This window comes from Delphinapterus leucas, chromosome 20, assembly GCF_059928025.1.
Source record: "Delphinapterus leucas isolate spDelLeu-1000000601 "Yukka" chromosome 20, BTC_Dleu_Yukka2, whole genome shotgun sequence".
Taxonomy (NCBI): Eukaryota; Metazoa; Chordata; class Mammalia; order Artiodactyla; family Monodontidae; genus Delphinapterus; species Delphinapterus leucas.
The window spans coordinates 8,578,301-8,596,231 of record NC_143148.1 but is presented as its reverse complement, the minus strand read 5'-3'; the positions used below and the strand labels follow the sequence as shown (position 1 = coordinate 8,596,231).

The 17,931-nt window shown below is 54.4% G+C and overlaps 1 protein-coding gene across 9 annotated transcripts in view; it reads left to right on the top strand.

The window, feature by feature from the left end:
* The first annotated feature begins 2,200 nt into the window (after positions 1–2,200).
* Positions 2,201–17,931, top strand: part of BICRA (BRD4 interacting chromatin remodeling complex associated protein) — a 76,734-nt gene continuing 61,003 nt past the window's right edge. For 2 of the 9 annotated variants that reach the window (XM_089902638.1, XM_089902639.1), the window contains exon 1: positions 2,201–2,544. The gene's annotated coding sequence lies outside the window, so the exon portion shown is untranslated. Of the gene's footprint in view, positions 2,545–3,199; positions 3,418–17,931 lie in introns of those variants that run through there. The other 7 variants (XM_089902641.1, XM_089902636.1, XM_089902644.1 and 4 more) reach the window with 5 other exon arrangements.

Here is a 17,931-nt window from a genome sequence, read left to right as displayed (position 1 = left end):
CAAGGACCTGTGTCCAGAGCCCAGCTGAGCACAGAGGTGTAGCGTATTTGGTAGATGAGAAAAGGTGGGTGCATCTTCTCCTGTCCTAATTTCTCACATCTGGATGCTGCTCGTTCCCTGTCCCATAAGAGCTTCTATGTGCCTCGTCCCATTTCATCCTTTCCATAGCCTTCATAACGTCTGGACTCTGGGGACAAACAGAGCTGGGTTTGACTCCCTGGCTGTGTGACATTGATCCGGTTTCTTACCCTCTCTGAACTGGTTTCTCCACACAAAAAAGTTAGAATTGAGGTTTAAATGAGAGTCAGCGCCTGGCCCAGGGGGTTGGTATTAACAGTTGTCAGAGTGTTTATCAAAGCGAGGAGTTAGTTAGGATTACCAGCTTAATGATGTGTTCGGGAGAGATAAACAGATGTCTGCAATGCATCAAAAACTGAGATGGATTTGATGGATGGATAGATGCACAGATGTGTGATTAAGCTAGTAGAGTAGGATGCTGATGGTTGAATCTAGGTGGTGGGTATTTATCCTATTTCTTCCACTTTTCCATATTTGAAAATGTTCAGAATAAAATGTTGGGGGGCAATGGATTTTGGTGTCTGACTATACAGTCCCATTTTACAGATGAGAAAATGGAGGAGCTGGAGAAGTGACTTGCCCCAGGTTCATCTGGTGACTCATAACAGAACATCTGGGATTAGTCCCTCCCCTGGCTGGGTATCCCTGGGGCAAGTTGCTGAACCTATCTGGGTCTCACTGCCAACCCGATTCTGAACCTGGAACTTATAACTTGCATCTGATTTTCAAAGGGCAGGGGTGTGTCACCCCCTAAAGAATAGCAGGTCTCTTCCCATTTGGGTGCATATAGACCCCTCCTCTGGCCTTGGACATTTGACCTCCCAGGGCTTTGCCAGCGATGGCTAGATTGGGGGCTTCTTTCACACCCATGCCCATTCCAGGCCGCCTGGCCTCAAGACCATCTTCCTAAGAGGTCAGGTATGCCTGTGGAAGGGTGGGTATTATCTCATTGCTCAGCAGATCTTTCTTGAGCACTTATTAAGTGCCAGGCACTGTTCTGGGGTGTGTGTTGGGGGGGTGGTAGATACCATAATGCACCTAAGAAGCCTGGAACCTGCTACAGAGGGCAGGGGAAACTGAGGCTAAGTGACTTATTTGCTTACTTGCTCATTGTCTGTGTCCCCTAATAGACTGTGAGCTGCAGAATGGGGGTAAGGGGTAGCGATGGGGCAGGAACCAGGGTGTTCTTGGTCACTGCTATATTCCTGGTACACACTAGATACCCATAAACAATACTTCCTGTATGAATGAATAAACTTGGACAGCCACCCCCCGCAATGCCTCAGGTCTGCTACCTTTGAACCCCAGTCAGTTCCCGAGTTCCGAGTCCCCCAGGGTTGGCAGCTATAACAAGAGACACCAGTGCCACCCAGCTCAGATCAGGTCCCACTTCCCGGTTGTGTGACCTTGGGCAAAACGCTTCACCTCTCTGAGCCAATTTAGTTTTCTACACTGCAAGGTGGGAATAACTAAAGGTCTCTAGATGGGAGTTCCTGGAGATCTCTTCTTGGTGAAGACTGGAAAAATGGCACCCAGGTAAATGAATACTCAAGGTGTAGCCCAGTGGCTCAATCTTAGCAAATGGAAGGGCAACCTGCACAAAAATAATGTCCTTGTATGTTGCTGTTCCTGGAAGGGTCACATACCTCAGTGGGCCATGGATTACTATAACTATATGAGTTATAGATTGACCACTGTCTTATATTTGAGGCAACACGTGTTCACTTCTAGAATTGATAAAGTTTCCTTTTACTATAATAGTAAATAATAACAGCACTTATCTGGCACTTCCTGTCAGATGCTGCTCTCCATGAGAACATTTTCTTCTAATGACCTTATGAAATGAGGCCTATTAATTATTTCCTCTTGGAAATGGAGGCACGGAGGTGAAGTAATTTGTCCAAGGTCACACAGCAAAGGAAGCGGCAGGATGTGAAGCACAGGCTCACTGGTTTGAGTCAGCGCGCTTAACCTCCGTGGTCTCTTAAATAATACGCGTAGTGCCACCAAGATGCCAGAATCAATTCTAAAGCTTAAAACATTGGTCTCAATCACTCATTTATTCAACACACATTTATTGAACTGCTTCGGTATACACATGGCTTTTCCAGGGCATCGGGGAAACAGAAGGTAAGAAGAGACCAGAATATAAGTCCCGTTGGCCTGTGCGCCCCGGCAGGGTAGCTTCGAGCTGTCTGGGCGCTCGATGGGCCCCGAGCAAGGCGCAGGGCACACAGCAGGCGCTCAGCAAGCGTTCCCTGAACGAACGCGCGAATCGAAGTGTCACGCCCGCAAGGCGTACACGGCCCCGCGGGGCGGAAACAGACCCAACACCACCGAGGCGTCCCGGGGCTTCTGGGAGTCCCATCTGCGCGGCCCGAGAGGCCTCGAGGAGACTCTAAGACAGGTCGGACCCACGTCCCCGGCGCCCTCCCCGAGGCGTAGCAGCTCAAAAGACCGATTGAGGTGAGTGAGCAAGCCGCGTTCGGGGTCCCGGCCAGTAGCCCCAAAGCACCCCCCGCCCCCGCGCCTTCCACCCTTTTGGCTCCGACTCCCGGATCCTTCGCGATTCCACCTGCGGGGCCTCCCCTCTCCTCCAGCCGCGACTCCCGCTACCTTTTCGAAACTTCGGCGCTCCCCCAGATCGCGTCCTCCCGCCCGGCGACCATCCCCCGCGTCGGGGCGCGCCCAGGGCGCACCGCGCCCGCTCCCCAGACGGGCTGGGCGCCCGGGACACGGGAGGGCGAATCCCTTTAGCCTTTTCCCCTAATCCGGAGCATCGCTCGATGCAGTCGGCGGACTCCACCGTAGCCTGGGAAGGCGCGCCCCTGAACCCCCGGGACTAGGGCTGGGGAAGGGGCGGCGCCGGTGCGGAGGTCGCCCTCCCGGGGCGTTCGCAGCCTCCCATTCGTTCGCGGGCCCGCAGCTCGGCGCCCAGAGCCGAAGCTGGTTTGCTGAGTCGCGGGGCGGGGCCTCCCCCAAGCCCGTCCCTCGGCGAGGGCGGAGGGAGGAGGAGGAGGAGGAGGAGGAGGAAAGGGGGGGGCGGAACACAAAACCTGCAAGGTTTTTTTTTCTTTTGCATGTAATTAAAAAATAATTTTTTTTTTTTTTTTTTTTTTGCAAACCCGAGGGGTCCCGCCCGGAGCGGGCGCGGGTCCGGGGTGCCCGGGCCGCGGCGCGGGGCGGCGGCAGGGGCCTGGCGGAGGCTGCCGGGCGGCCGCCATGCGATCAGGCAGTGCGCTGACCGGCCCGGCCGGTCGGCCCCTTCTGGGTCCTCCCTTTGCAGCCCGTGCGGGGCCGTCTCGGAGACCCCGCGCCGACGGCTGCTCAAACATCAGGGTGAGTTTCTCACAATGTAGCAATTTCTCTTTAAATCTCTTAACTCTCTCTACCTGCGAGTCGGGGCTGTGACAGGGCGCAAAAGCGAGGGGGGAGTGGGGGTTGGCGGCGAGGGTGTGTGTGGGGGGAGCCGGAGCCGGGGCCGAACCCACCCCCCCGACACTCACACACTTAGCCCCCCAACCGGGGCGCATCGCCCGCTGCCTCTTTTTCTGTTCGGCGCCCACCACCCCCGGCAGCCCCCCCTCACCCCCCGCGTCTCTCCATCACCGCCGCCCCGATTCTGCGGGGACCCCCCCCTCCACCCACCCTGGGCTCCCCTGCCCAAACCCGGCGCCCGGTGCCTCCCCGGCCCTCCCGCCGGCTGCCGGGGATACAATGGAGCGGCGGAAAAACGAGACCTAACGTTCCACGGGGGGAGGGGTGGGGAGACCCCCTCCCCCGGCCCGGGGGCCCCCCCTCCCCTCACCCTGCTCCCTGCCTTTTGGGGAAGAAGAGGGCAACGGGGGCAGCGGATGGTGGTTTCCCGGCCGGAGCTGGCGAGCCTTCATCTCCCCCTCTCGCCCGTCCCCTGCGCTCCCTCCTCAGATCCCTCCGGGGGTGCCGGAGAGAAACGGGGCCTCCGGCATGCTGGGGAGGGATGGATGCGGAAGGAAGCCACTGGGTCTCCTCCTCCCCACCGCCCCGAAACAATGAAAGGAGTTGACTTGGTCCCCCACCCCCCAGCAATGAAAGGAGTTGACCCCCGCCCCCGCTAGCTGATTGTTCCCGGAGGGGGCCGTTACGGGGGTTGGGGGGAGGAGGGAGGTGAGCCTTACCCCTGTCACCTCCGAGATTTGGGGCGGCCCCCCATCTCCACCCCCTCGGCCTAGCAATGGGAGACACCAGGCCCAGCCCGGGCACCGCGCTCGGGTGGTGACCTTTAGACAAAGGCAGCCCTTTCCCTGTGGTGAGCCCGGACGAGCCGGGCCCGAGGCCTCCCCTAGCCCCTGCGGAGGGCGGCCGGGCCGCGGGCACCCGGAGGGAGGGATGGAGCCATCTGGTTTTCCCATCCCTCACTGCCCCTTGGCTGCTTCTCCGGCTCCTGTCACGGGCGGCCGCGGGGAGACCAGGGACCGCGGGCTGCCCAGGCCTTGGTCCGCGGCCAGCGGCGAGCGGGGCGAGCAGCCGCGGGCGGGCTCGGGAGGCAGCGGTGATTGGAAGGCACGGCGGCTCCTTCCTCTCCGCACCCCTTTGTTTTGCTTTGTGGTTCTGAGCAGCTGAACTTCCCGGGAGGTGGGGTCAGAGGCCGCTGTGTCAGCTCTCCCCGGAGGCCAGGGTGACAGGTCCCAGCCCTCTGGTGTACCTGGACCGGGGCTCCTGCCCGTGCTCGGCCTTCTGTCCGGACAGGCAGCCCCTTTTGTCACACAGCCCTCCGATAGTATAGATCTGAGGATGTATTGAAGGTTTGCTTTTCCCTCACACCTGCTTTCCCGGGGCGCTTGTCAGGGAAACAGTTTTTAGAAACACCCCCACCCTCACGGCCGGAGACTTCTGAGAAGTGCTCTGTGCTTTCACACCTCTCCCTTCACCTGGGGTGGGGATGGGGGCCTCAGTCAACGCCGACCTGCTAGGGTGGTGGGAGAACAGGGGAGGAGGACAGCTGAGGAGCCACCCCCTTCCCATGTGCCAGCGTCCAGTGAGACTCAAGGGGTGTGCTTAGCTACACCCCCCTCCCCCAGAGCTCCCCCACTCCTGGAAGGCGGAAATAACATCTCCTACCCAGAGAGCATTAGGGATTGGCTACTGTTAGGTGCGCTACCCACTGGCCACCACCCGAGGAGGAATTTGGGTCAGTTATGTGATTCCCATTTTGCAGACAGGCTAATGGAGGCTCAGAGAAGCTAAGTGACTTGCCCGGGGTCACACAGCCCCAATCTGTAACCGTCTCAGGTTTTTCCAACTCAGCTCAAAACTCTTAGGTTCTCCTGTACCCCTCTTTAGCAATTTGTCCCTTTGACTTCAGTTGAGTCTCAAATGTAGATAATACCAGGAAGGAGCGGCCGAATTCACCCCGCCCCCCCACCCCCCCACCGAGTGCTCGTTTGGGGAAGGGGTAAGGAGCATCTGGAAGCTGGGCTGAGGGCAGGATGCCTTCACCTGTGGCTGGAGCAGAGTGTTTGCCTGCAGGAGCTGAGGATTGGAGGTGTGGAGTCAGGAGAAGGGGGGGCCCTGGGCCTCGCTGGCTGGGGTTTGGGGGGCACTTGGTTGGTGGCCCCTCTGTCATCCTCTTCCTGTTCCACCTGAGCTGGGACTTGGCCCCGCTGGGAGGGAATCTGAGCTGCCGGGGACCTTCGTCGTCGCTCTGCTCTGTGACCCTCCGTGGCTCCGTGATGTAGCTGGCAGAGAACTCCCCTGCCCGTTCTCCTCTCAGCCTGGGTGGCAGACTCCCTGTCCCACTCTGTAACCTCAGTCATTGGTCCTATCTGCAGGTGGGGATCAGTAGAGCTTCCTTAACTGACCTTGCGGTGACTGAAAGTTTTATCCAAACGTTATTTTTATTTGTCCTTCAGCATACGGGGATATGGCAGGCCTGTAGGAGTGGGGAGGAAAGTTGGGTGCTGGGTATTTTAGGGTGAATGGCAAAAGGCATCTACCCTGGAGGAATTCCCTGTGGTGGTGGGTGAGGGCAGGCAGTAAGGAGTTCCACTTTGGTGACTCTCCATCTCCAGCTCTCTGGGACCCTACCCCTTCAGCAGCCTCCAGCTCTCTGGGACCCCACCCCTTCAGCACTTACTGGTGCCGAATACACATTTGGCCGGTGGGCTGTGGGGGGGGGGGAAGGGGAAGGGCTGGGGAGGGCCCAGCTTACCCAGTGAGGGGGGCAATACGGGGCGATCTTGCCATTTTACAGATGAGGAAACCGAGTCCAGCGGAAACCTGTTCCATGGCTGAGAGGGAACTCCAGCCCAGACTTCAGGGACGGGGGTGTGATTGGAGAGGGGCTAACACTTTGAGGGACACCCTGCAAATACCTTCCTGAGGTGACAGGCATCATAAGTAATCATAATTCCTGTGGGGCGGGGGCAGGAGGGGAGGGGCTGTAGGTCTCTCTAGGGTGAGTGCTTCCTGAAAGTTGGAACTGATTTTTGGGGGGGCAGGGTGGCGGTGGAAAAGGGGGGAAGTGTGAGGCCTAAGAGTGACAGGCCTATGCCCCGCCCCCCTTTTTTGCCCGCTTCCTTCCCAGAGGCCTCAGGGGCCTTCCTCAACCTTCCCTGGGGATGTGGGGTCTTCCCCCTCTCCCCTGTGAGAGTCTGTGAAAGGGTCCAGGGGTCAGCACCAAGCCCAGGGGGCCTGGCAGGAGGGTCCTGGGGTGTGTGTGGGTACCCCGGGGTCCTGGGGGGGTCACCTTTGAGCTCCAGGCCCAGCCACCATCAGAGTTCCCTCCCGCCCTCCCAGCTCTCCCCCGTGGCTGTCTTGACTCCTGGTCTGAAGAATGCAGAGGGCTGCTGGTGGGGGGAAGTTAATTGGAAACAGGAAAACATGGCATTCCTTTCTAGCCGGCCTGGGCCTGGAAAGCAGTGAGGGGCTGCCTTTCTCCCTCTCCCGCCCTGCAGGGGAGAGGTTGGGGGGGCATGGTTCTCTTGCCTCTGTCTCTTCGGGGTCTTTCCCCCGCCAGGCTCCCTGACTCTTAGTGGAAACAGCAAGTTGCCTGTTTTACATCCATGATATAAAATGCTCTCCCCCCAATCCGAATGACTTGCCCCCCTTTTTCACCGGGTCATATCCAAGTTTGTCCCCGTTCTCTGAGGGTGGAGGGCCTGTCTCAGTTGGCTCCCCAGCGTAGGATGTGTCACACTAGAGACACATGGGAAATGTTTGGTTGACTGGTCCCCAAGGATTCCCTCCTCCTTCCTTCCCTAGACTTCTCCCCTGCCTGGGGTACCACCAATAGAGTTTTATCCCCATTGACCGAAGCCTTTGTGTCTCAGTGGCATGCAAGAGCCCCCGACGGGAAAAGAGAAGGTTTTCTAAGACATTTCTAGTTTGGCGACAGTTTTTGTGTCCTGAGTTTGCAGGTATTCATGGTGGCGGGGGATCTGTTGGCAGGAGAAGCTGGAGAGAGGGCCTGTCTGTCTTTAATTGTTCCTGATTAAACTTCCTGAGGGCCTACTGTGTGCCACGACCCTGGGGCCCAGTTATGATATTGGGACCCAATCCGGGAGGAGGCTAGAGAGAAGTGTTGTCTTCAAGGCCGCTGGGGGACTTTGATGCCTTTTATCTGGGTGGTTTGCAAAGGCTCCAAGGGGGAAGCAGCTTCTTTCTCTCTTTCTCTTTTTTTCTAACTGATACATCCACGTGGGACAAATTCAAAATCTCAAACATAGTAAGTCTCCCCCTTTACCCTCTGGGGCATCCCTGGTCCCCCAACTCGCCTCCCCAGAGCACCGCCTCAATCCTGATGTTCTGTGCACACACATTTATATACATGTGTATGTCTTAAAAAATATTTATTTTGCACAGATGGTAGCACCCTCTTCCCATCGTTCTGCACGTTGCTTTTTTCACTTCATCTCCCTGGGAGATGTGCACAATACATGGAGGGGTTTCTTTGGCTTTTTCTCAGCTGCGTTGTATTCCTCAGTGTGGGCAAATCCTCCTAGACTCAGCACGGATATGGAGGTGTTTCCTAAAGTTTCAGCGTGCAGAGCCAGAGGGCATGCATCCATTTGTCTTACTGGGAAGTGGGCATGCCAGTGGGATAAACTCCTGGAGGCGGGGTTGCTGGGTCAAGAGCCTGCGATTTGTCATTCGGTCACTCTTAGGAGGCACCTGTGGAGCTGTATCTTGAAGGAAATCGTTTCCGCCCCTGTTCAAGTCATCCCACCCATCCATCCATTGTCTTTGCCTCTTGTGACCTCCTTGCCCCTTCCTTTCTGCCTGTGGCCTGCACCCTGAGCTTGCCACTTGGTGTAGAGGTCAAGGATGGGGGCGCTGTTGATTCGAATCCCGGCTCTGCCGCTTGCTGGCTGAATGGATGCAGGCAGGGGGCTTGCTGGCTCTGGGCCTCAGTTGTCCCCTCTGTTAAATGGGTTCACCTCAGTAGCTACTTTTGGAAAGGTTGTCGTGAGGATTGAATAATACCCATCAAGGTGCATGGGTAGCCTAGCTGAGCCATTCAGTGGAGGTGTCATCTGTCATTCTATGGCAGTTCTGTCTCCTGGGGTCAGGAACCCCTTAATTCTGGGCTGTGAGCCCCCTTACTGGCAGGCAGGGGAGGGAATGCTGGCTTTTCCACTTACCTGCAGCGTGACCTTGGGCAAGTGATCCTTTTCTGGGTCTCGATTTCCTTGTCTGTAAAATGGGCCCATGATGGCTCCCTGGCAGGTGGGCTGTGAGGACCGAAGGAGGCACTGCCTTCCCCAGCCGGGCGTGCAGTGGCCGTTCAGGAAGGAGCATCTGATGTTACTGTTATCTTCACTATGATTACTGTTCTCCTGTGGGCCCCACGCTGACTTCGCCACTCTGAAAGCTCTCCATTGTCTTCCTGAAAGGCACATAGGGAACATTGTTGGCATTCTAAACCGCACAGCAGCGGAGGGCACAGGGCAGGCTGCTGCGGCGGCCTGGCCCTGGGGACAGACAGGGCTGTCCTGCTGTGGGTCTCGCTTTCCTCATCTGGAAGAACGGCTGTGATGGGAGACCTACCTGCATATCACAAGTGCTCAGAAAATGTCAGTGGCTGTGATGGTGTTGGTGGTGATGATGGAGAGAAATCTCCCGTGGAATTAGATACCTGCGTCCTTGCCTCCTTCCCCTAAAACCCCGGGCAGTCAATGTTGGCATTTTAATCAGAGGGAAGGTTCCAAGGCAATCAAATACCCTTTGGGCCTCAGTTTCCTCATCTGTAACAGAACTCATGGGGTCTTTGTGAAGCTTAAATGAGTGAAGATGTAGAAAGCTTTTAAGACAGGCCCTGGCTTGCAGGAGTGTGGTGAAAATTCACTTTGCTTGTTATTATTTTAATTTTTTATCATGGAAATTTTAAAGAGTTGAGAGAATAAAATAATCAACCCCTGTGTACCCATCGCCAGCTTCACCAATTTTCTACTGATCCCTCCTCCCACCCCACCCCCACCCTCTGCGCCACCCTGCGCTTTCTTTTTCCTTTTCTACTGGAGTACATTTAAGCAGATTCCAGATATCATATCAGTTCAACTGTATCATTATCGTTACTAATGGTGTTATTATTTTTGGTATCCAGAATCTGTTTCATCACCTCCGGGTTCTATCCTGTTCTGTGATGGAAGAGACATTAGGCCCATTTCATAGATTGGGGAAATCGAGGCTGCGGGTAGTAAACTTTGGTCAGGTTGTCCTTGATCTGTGTTCCCATCCTGTCTTGGCCACCCCAGGCTTTGCACCTTGGTGGCTGTTTCTGATCACACGGGCTTAGGGATTTATGCCTGGAAGTGGGTTCTGATATTCTGGGCAGAAATCACAGTCAGAGAAGGTGGGCCAGTGGCAGGGGGATGGACAGATGACCCCGGCAATGAGGGGTTACTAGGTCAGCTGCCCAGGTTCGAGTCCTCTTTCTGTCCCTTCTAACCTTGTGACTTGGCGGCAAGTTACTTCCTTTCTCTAATTCCAGATTAGAGAACCAGAAGTACAGGAATAATAAATCGATGCTTCTTTCAAGAGCTTTTGCATCAGTTAAATCAGGTCCTGAGTGGAAAAGTGTTTTGCAAGTGCCTGGCTCAGAGTAAGCGCTCTGCAGAAGGTAGCAGTCACCATTGTCACTGTAGTTAGTTATCACTTCCGTGGAGGCTGTAACCAAACGCTCCTTCCAGGGTTAAGAGGGTCAGAGGAAGGGTTATATCCCTGGAGCCCCTGACCAGGCCTGGCTGCCTTAATCCCCTCCTTTTGCTCACTCCATCCTCTATAATTCTCCTTCAAAGTGTTTCTTGTCCTTCGAGGGGCTGGAGGGGGCTGTTGACTTCTAGGTAACCACCCCCCCCAGCCTCCTGTGTCCCCTATGTCCCATCCTGGCAGCCTTGGGTGCGGAGTGAGGGAGGAACATCGCTATGGCTGTGGGACCCTCGTTAATGACCCCTGGGGCCCTGGAGGGAGCCCCGGCGGCCTCCGCAGCTTGGAGGTAAAAGCGGTCCGTTCCTCCAGGACACCTGCAGATCGAAGGTCCCTGGAGCCCCCTTTCCAGAGGATGGATGCCTCCCTGCCTCTCGTCCACTATGTGGTACTGGGCAGGCTGTTGCTCACAGATGCTCACGGGATGATTGTGGCAGTTGGCTAGACTGTAACCTCCCTCCTGTCCTTCAAGGCACCTCACCCATCTTCGAGCACCAAGCCCTCCAGGCTAGGTGACGGGGTCAGGCCAGGCCCCCCTCGGCCTAGCAGGCTCTGGCCACGGTGACCTCACTTCTGTCCCCACAGCATGCCCAGTGCCCTCCCGCTTTTGTGGACATGCATCCCCCTTTTTTTTTTTGGCGGTACTCAGGCCTCTCACTGCTGTGGCCTCTCCCGTTGCGGACGCGCAGGCTCAGCGGCCATGGCTCACAGGCCCAGCCGCTCCACAGCACGTGGGATCCTCGCGGACCGGGGCACGAACCCACGTCCCCTGCATCGGCAGGCGGACTCTCAACCACTGCGCCACCAGGGAAGCCCCCATGCACCCCCTTTCACAGAAAGTTTTGTGTGTGTGTGTGTGTGTGTGTGTGTATGTATGTATGTATGTATGTATTTCTCCCCCATCCTCTCATTGAGTGTAATTGGCATACAATGAAATACACAGAGGTTAAGGGTGCTTCTCCATGAGTCTTGCCAAACCCTAGCAGCCTGTGTAATCCGCACCCCATCGAGATCCAGAGCGTTCACATCGCAGCCAGAAAGTTGCTTTGTGCCCCTTCACAGTCAACACCCCCTCCCAGAGCAGCGGGTCACTGGCCCGCTGCTCGTTTATCCTGTTGTGGATCTGCCTTGCCTCTTCTTGAATCTTGCAGACTTGTGTGGTCCTTTGGGTTGAGCACCTCAGCTCAGCATCACTGTTTTGAGATTTAGCCTTTTTATCACTGAGCAGGAGTCCTTGGGAAGGCTTTACCTCCTTTCTCTCGGGAGAGAGAAATCTGCCCCCCCAGCCCCGCCTTGAAGTCTCATCATCCCATTCACCCCTCCCCTGGGTGCCCTTCCCAGCCTCAGCCTCTGGCCTAGGGATGCTCTCCCATTTCACTGTTCCACCCCTCGTAGCCCCATTGGGATGTAGGTATCCCATGAGCTTTTCTTCAGGCCTGGCTTTCTCACTAGATTCTATAAACTACAGGAGGGAAATGATGTGCCCCGTGTTCTCAGCTCCTGGTGTGCAGTAGGAATCCTGTAATGTTTGTTGACTGACTCACTGACTGACTGAAGGATGGACATGTCACAGGCATGGAGAAAGGGAGCAGAGAGCCTGTGCTTGCAGTCGCTATTGTGTTTCTTAAAAAGTGTGACCCACCTGCTTCCAAAGCATCAAAAATGCCAATCTCGGGGTGCCACGCATCTCCTGGGAGTCCTGGTGGGTGGGGCCCGAGAGGCCCCCAGCCAGGCTCAGCTGCCTTCATTGCCCCCCCCGCCCATCCCCCCACCACTTTTATCAAGCCTGGCCCCTGCATGGTTCCTTGGCTCAGGAAGCCCAGCCCTCAAAGCTGCAGGGCTCTGCCTGCAGTGGCAAAGCTCCACCGGCAGGCCCCTCACCCAGGACAGGCAGCCATGGGTCTCCCAACTGCACTTGACACTTGGTCCATGGACATTGCCCATCCTACCCTAGCCACCTCCCCACTGCCCAGTACTCGCTCCCTAAGTGTCTTCAGAGAGGGAGTGAATCAGGGCCCAGGGGGCAGGTCAGGACTGCCCACTGCTCAGCAGGGAGACTGAGGCTGGAGGGGGGCACTCAGGTGCTGCCCTCCTCAGTTCAACCAGGACTGGAAGCCACACATGCTGTGTTCACACGAGCCATTTGTTTTAAGTTACGCCGCCTTTTACAGAGATGTTAAAATGGGGAAAGACTCAGGTCTCGAAGTTGATAAAAATGTCCGGGAAACTTCTGCCTCCGTCTTTGCCTTCTGGTTTCTGGGGCCCTTCCGGGCTGCCTGTGCTTTGCCACCTAAAGTCTCAAAGCTGTTTCGTGAGGAGCTGTTTTTCTTTGTCAGATTTCTGTCTCCTTAGCTGGACCAGCAGAATTCCCTGACATCTGCCCAGCCCTTGCCCCTCCCCGAGCCCGTCCCCCTTCCACAGTCCTATTTTTTCTTTGCGACCTTTAAGGGGCAGGGAGCCGTGTCTGCATTGGTCACAGGGAACACTGAGCCAACTTCTGGGCCTGAAGAGCCCCCGGCCAGACTCTGTAGCAGAATAGGGAGATTTATTTAAGGGAGTTCCTGATGGAAGTCTGCTTTAAGCAAATGAACGGTAAAATATATATACCCACACACATACATTAATATATGTTACATATTATTATACTTTATGTAATAATTTAGTGGTAAATTTAAACTTAGCAGTATAATAGGCATATAGTAAATGTATATATTGTATACACATGTATACAAGTGCATATATATATAATCTGTATAAGATTCCCTTGTATTCCCGTTCCCTTCCCTGGCCCAATGCCCTGGCAAATTGTTCTGTGCCCTGGAGAATTGTTTGCTTTGTGTGGTGGATTTTTGCTTTCTACAGAGGATCCTGCTGTATTTCTCCTTCTGAGTCTTTTTCGCCCAGCACCCACTTTCAGGCCTCCTGTGTTGTTACTTGTCCATCTTGTCTGTTGCTTCTCCTGGCTGTGGGACTCCGTGCGGTGCAGTTTTCATGGTTTGCTTAGAATTCTCCCCAGGGCCAGACCCCCGGGTTGCCTTCCTCTCCCTGTTACAGCGAGAGGTGAAGTGCCTTGTCCAAGGTTACACAGCTAGCTGCTGGCAGAGCAGGGATTTGAATCCAGGCGCATTGTACTGGTTAATTCAGACCCACATAGCAGGCCTCCCTTGTGCCGGGCCTCAGAGCTCTGCACTCGGGACAGGGGAGTGGGGTAAGCCCAAAACACACCCATCCTCCCTGCAAGGTGAGATCAGTGTCTCAGGAGTGTCAGCTGGGCTGGTGGAGGCCAGGAGGAGGCATTGCTTCTGGGGTATGTTGATGCATCAGGGCAGGCTTCCTGGAGGAGAGGGCTTCTGGGGGCAGGCTTTGGGCTCCACGCCATTTCTAGCAGAGAGAAACCTGGCATGCTTTGCACAAAGGCCAGTTGAAGCTTCACGGGGAAAGAGGGCCCAGGACACCGGGGCTGAGATCTGGGGTGCTTTGGTTTTGTTGATGGCAGGTAAGAGAAAGAGGGAGTCCAGGATGATCCAAAGTCACTGGCCTGAGCAACTGAGTGGATGCAGGTGCCCTTTCTTGAGATGCTGTAGTGGTGTCTATAGTTTGGGGAACACAAACCCCAGAGAGTAAAGCTCCAGCACCCTCTCGGCTGGTGGTGAGGTGCAGACGGAATGAATGAATGAACTGGAGGCATCATGAGTGAGAGAGGGTGACACAGAGTGATCACTGAAGTCCCAGGGATGGGGATGATTCCCCAGGGAGAGGACAGGAGAGGGTGGAGAATCAACTTAGGCGGCCACCCACATGTAGGGAGGGGTGGGAGCTTCTTTGGCCAAAACAGAGAAAGGGAGGAGCAGGATAAGGCGCAATCAGTGTCTCAGGAACAAAGTGGGAGAGTTTTTAGAGAGGTTTAACTTCCATGGACCTGAGGACAGGCCTCCTGGGTTGGATGAAGCTGTTCTGGAAGCAAAGATTTCCTGGGTTTGATGGGTATGTAGGGGCGGAAGCCAGACTGGAATATGGTGAGAAGTCATGAGAGAAGGATGGCTTCGTGGATGGATGGATGGATGGATGGATGGATGGATGGATGGATGGACGGACGGAAGGCAGGCAGGCAGATGGAGCTCTTGGCAGCCAGAGATTGAAAAAAAAAATCTTGCTACCCTTTATGGCTCCCTAGTGCCCTCAGGTGAAAGTCTAACCCTCACCTCCCCCCACAGAGCCCCATTAGTCTGGCCTGGGCTTATCTCCCTGACCTCATCTCCTGCCCTTTCACCTTGCTTTCTTCCCGCACCCAGCTTGTTCCTGCCTCCCCACCTTTGCCCTTGCCTCTACTTGCCGTGATCTTCTCCCATTCCTTCCTGTCTCTGGGCTCCTCGTCCTGTCCTGCAGGCCTCTGCTTAAATACCGCCTCCTCTGGGAAGCCTTCCTGGACTACCCTGTCCAAATTCCTCCATGTCACACGGTTTATTTCTGTATGAGGATTCTTCCCCCGGACCTGACTGGGAATGCGTCCAGACTCAGTATTCACTGCATGAATGAGGGACCAGGCTTAGAGAGTTTTAGGATCTGAGCAGGCTTAGAGAAAAGGAAAGGAGCGAAGGAAGATTCTAGGAGAAGAGGGAGGAGGGGCGGTGCTGGGTTGGGCTCAAGAGTGAAGCTTCCTTACAGGTCAGGAGGTGAGGAAGAGAGGGGTGTGAAGGCAGAAGAAAGATGTTTGTGCAGTTGGGAAGTTCAGGAGGCCAGTGCAAACCTGCTTGGAGACAGGAGAGGGGGGCAGGAGCTGGGGGGCAGGAGAGGGGGAGGCCGGTGGTATTGCCAGCTGTTGGGAGGGCAAGAGCTTTGGCCGTCCTGCCCCAGCTGGGAGAGGCAGCCGCCTTTTATCTTTTCCAGGGCAAGGTCTTAAGAGCACGAGGTAGTCCTTAGTGTGGGGGAAGGAGGGCTCAGGTCCTTTGGGGAACCTGCTCGGAGGCCTCTGACGTTTCCCCCAGAGAAACGCATGCTTGACTCTACATCGCAACCTTTGGTGGAGGATTTCAGGGGTGTTGTGGATCCAGTTAGGAGCTTTCCACAGCTCATGACTGTAGCAACAATAATAATAACAGCCCACACGGCCATGGGCACCAGTTTAGGGCCCTCACAAGTCCTGACTCAGTTACTCACGTTAGGACCTTAGGAGGTAGGTGCAGTGAGCATCCCCATTTTACAGATGAGGAAACTGAGGCACTGGGCGGTTAAGTGACTTGCCCAGCGTCACACATCTGCTAAAGGGTAGACTGGGGATCCCCCACCCCACCCCGGGGGGCGCAGTCTGGCCCCAAAGCCCAGGCATTTAGCCATAAAGCCTCACTGTTTGCTTGTTACAGGGACCAGGACTGAAAGCCCACAGTCAGCAAGTTGCCTTTGCCCCGCCCCCCTCCACTCCACTTTTTGCCCTGGGATCCAGCTTGGGTCTCAGCTTAGCCAGTGGAGGCCCTGGCTCAGCAGGGTGCCGTCCCACCCTCCTCTTTCCCTTTTTACCCTCTGTGGTGTCTTCATTAACATAACTGTGGCGCCCCCAGCTTCCTCGGATGTGTTTGTGAGTTTGTGAGCCCGGGTGGGTGACTGATGGTGAGACCTGCAAGGAAGGGGTCAGGACCTTGGAGGCAGATCTGGCCTGGAGGCAGCTGCGGGACTTGGAGCAGGGACCCACCACCTCTCGCAGCCTCAGTTTCCCCATCAGCGAGGGGGGGCCTGATGCCTTCTTCTCGGAGTTTTCATAGGTGATGTCACATGTCAACAGATGTGCTGCAAATTTATGGCAGTAACCAGCTTCCGAGGTGTGTCAACATTCAGAATATTTCAGACCACAGCGCAGGCTGGAATGAGGTGAAACAGCCCTCAGCCAGGCAGGGCAGCTCCCCTTCCCCAGATAGGCTAAAGATTTCTGCAGCAAATACTATTCCTGCTGCTAATATATCTGTGGCTGTTTTACACTAAGAAGGATACATAAGGATAGTCATTGCAGGTTAGCTTTTGCCCCACAATGAGTAAAGGGGAAAACAAAAGGATGGCTTTTAGAGATTTTTGGAGGTTGGAATTGCAGATATGGGGTTGTAGATCGAGATGATCTGCGACATGATGGGATGTCTGTGGAGTTTCATTGAGATAAGGTACCGCCTGGCACTTAATAAGCCCGTTGAAAGTGCTGGTTGCTATTACTAGCACAGTGGTTGCTATTATTATCACTGACCAGCCTTTAGTCTGTACCTACTAAATCTGTGCAGACAGATTGGGCTGTGTTGCAGATCAACAGTTTCTCAAACTTGAACATGCACACGCATCCCTTGGGGAGCCTGTTCAAATGGGGGGTCTGATTCAGCGGGTCTGTGGTGGGCCTGAGACTCTGCATTTCTAGCAGGCTCCCAGGGGACACTGAGGCTGCTCCTTTGAGTAGCAAGGGGTAGAGTGGTTTCCGGATGATTTCCGACTTGCTTCAAGGGCCCTGCACTGGATGCCGAGGCTAAGATCAGATTCCTTAACTCTTTGGGGTTTGCCAATTTGAGGGCAGATCTGTATGAATTAATTAGACACGGAAAAAAGTCATATATAACACTATGAAAGTCTTTTCACTGTCCCCTTGTCCTGCCCTCTCCAGAGGAGAGGGTGCATTCTTTCTACCCCTCTATTCTGTGCATACATTTTTTTCCTCTTGGTCACACGTACCATATGAATTATTCTACACCTTGCTTTTTAACTTGAACAAATGTCTTAGAATTATTTCCATGGCAGCAATCTAGAGCTCCACTCTTTTTAATTGAAGTATAGTTGATTTACAATGTTGTGTTAATTTCTGCTGTACAGCAAAGTGATTCAGTTATACATATATATTTACATTCTTTTTCATAGTCTTTTCCATTGTGGTTTATTACAGAACATTGAATACAGTTCCCTGTGCTATACAGTAGGACCTTGTTTTTTTTTAAAATATTTATTTAATTAATTTATTTATTTTTGGCTTTGTCGGATCTTAGTTGTGGCACACGGGATCTTCACTGCGGTGCATGGGCTTCTCTCCAGTTGTGGCATGTGGGCTCCAGAGCACGTGGGCTCAGTAGTTGGGGCGTGCGCGGGCTTAGGTGTGGTGTGAGGGCTTAGTTGCCCCAAGGCTTGTGGGATCCTAGCTCCCTGACCAGCGATCAAACCCACGTCCTCTGCATTGGACGGCAGATTCTTAACCACTGGACCACTAGGGAAGTCCCCAAGACCTTGTTTTTTTTGTTGTGGTTGTTTCTGTTTGTTTGTTCGTTTGTTTTTTAAGGTTTTTTTTGGCTGCACTGTGTTGCATGTGGGATCTTAGTTCCCCAACCCGGGGTCAAACCCTGCATTGGAAGCGCAGAGTCTTAACCACTGGACCGCCGGGGAAGTCCCAGGACCTTGTTGTTTATCCATTCTGTATATAATAGTTTGCATCTGCTAGTCCCAGACTCTCAATTCATCCGTCCCCCACCCCTCCCCCCATAACCCATTCTTTTAGCAAACTAAAGGAGTAGTATTCCGTAATTTATTTAACCTCTACCCTATGGATTTGTTTTTTTTTTGGTTCCAGTTTTTACTGTGAGCCTATATATGTCTTTATATTTAAAGTGTGCTTACATTTAAAGGGTGTCTCTTGCAGACAGCAAATAGTCTATA